At 40.8% G+C, this 1,871-nt stretch overlaps 1 pseudogene; it reads right to left on the bottom strand.

Annotated features, from left to right (window-relative positions):
- Positions 1 to 461: 461 nt before the first annotated feature.
- LOC105912130 lies at positions 462 to 1,254 on the bottom strand (annotated as a pseudogene).
- Between the last annotated feature and the right edge of the window lie 617 nt (positions 1,255 to 1,871).

The raw sequence follows: 1,871 nt of genomic DNA, 5'->3' as shown, positions 1-1,871 counted from the left end.
GATTACTCTCCAAAAGTAGGGAGATTACATTACATTTTCTTAAATATCAAGAAATTATCATATTGTTCAGATGACTGAAGTACCTAAACAGCTCCTTCATTGAAGAAACCTCTATCTAGATCACAATATGCTTAGAAATCAAGCACGGCATTATTGTGATTAAAATACATATTTTGACTAAAATACAAAATATTTTCATGTACAACTATGATTATTACCACACAATTGTGGACGTTTCACAAAGTTGAAACCAGTAAATTGGCAAACTTGACAGTTTTTAAAAAGTCTTCCCTGAAGACATTTACTTTTCAGTAACATGCAAATCTGCTCTTTCTTGAGAGAAGTTTCTTGATGAAATGATACCACTGTCATTTGCAGGCTTGAATGCTGAAGTCCTTGAGGATTCATCACCAACCAATGTGGTCTGACAGTTTACTTTTAGACGGTCTAGATCTGCATGGGTCTACCAAGGCCTCTAGAGGGCGCTCTTGGCTGGACTCTTCTCATTGCTCAGCAGAGGCTGGGCTGAATCTGGCATGTCCTCACCAGAGGATGGCTTTGAGGTCTTGAAATGGTTCAGCACTGTTTCATGGGACTGTGTCTTTATCTACACATCATCATGACAGGGCTGAGGCCCCTCTTGGTGGATTCATGGTGAATCCCTGGTGAACAGCATCAGGGGAGGGCAGAGTCTGTGGCTGGAGTTGTCATCTCAGGAGGCAAACAGTCATCTCCAGCTTGGAGTCGGGCTGCTGGTTGAGGACCTGTGGACCCAGGAGAGCCTTGAGCTCCTCGATGCTGCTGTTGATGTGATCTCTGCGCATCTTCTCAACAACTGGCTTTCTCTGCTGTAAAGACAAAGAGGACATCATTAATATATTTGTTAATTAGCTATTGAAATATCAGGTTGACAGAGAAAGTTAACACCAAGTTCGAGACAAGTAAGGTTGTAATATTCACCTTGTGTGTCAGACTCAGGTGTTCCTTTGGGTAATCTGCTGTGGAAGTGATTGTAGGAGCCATAGCTGTAGCTGTAGTAGTTCTCTCTGTGTAGAGTGAATCTGATCAGCACTGGCTTCATCTCCTCTATTTATACTCCCAAATCTCCATATGAATGTGTGGGTCTTGGGCTGGTTGGAGTTTCTCACAGTCAGTAGCCAATGGCTGAGCTGCAGAGGACAATGAGGAGTGTGGAGATGCCACATGCTGGATTATCCTGCTGACAATTGTCAAACCTCAGGGGAACTGATGTTGTGTTGCGGTTGATGGAGAGAGACAGATAGATTCACAACGTGGATCTGGGAAAGACATGACCTTGTGGAGGGCAGAGTTGCTTGATATTTGAGTCAGTATAGATCCTCCACATACGTTTCTCAAATCCTCTCAGTGTTTTGCATTTTCTATTACATTTGTACTTTTACCTTACATTTGAAATGCATTATCAGAAAGACCATTCTCTCACTGACAACGGAGGTTTCCAGATATCTTGTAGCTGGTAGAATGCTCATTTGTGTCTCTGGGTGTGCCACTTATTGCCGTCTCCTGCATGCGTTCTAAAAACGGCTCTAACCACTTATAATCAGTAGTATTGAACAGCGATACCAGTGACAAACCATCTGAATGCAAAGGTTTTTAGAGACTCTATAATTATCAGCACAATCCATCAGTGGCATTGGTAGGAATCCATCTGATGGCATCTAAAGATAAAAAATGCATTTCATGATATGATTTTTTTTTTTGACATAGCTTATCCATGCATCATTATATCAGCAGCAGCATACACATTTAGTATAGTAAAAAAATACATAGTTTCTCATATGAATTAAATGCTAAAGGTATAAGATTTCGAATTCATTTAAATGTAATTGTAC

The sequence above is a fragment of the Clupea harengus genome, chromosome 5, assembly GCF_900700415.2.
Source record: "Clupea harengus chromosome 5, Ch_v2.0.2, whole genome shotgun sequence".
NCBI lineage: Eukaryota > Metazoa > Chordata > Actinopteri > Clupeiformes > Clupeidae > Clupea > Clupea harengus.
Note: the sequence above shows the minus strand (reverse complement) of the source record. Positions and strands in the feature narration are given on the sequence as shown.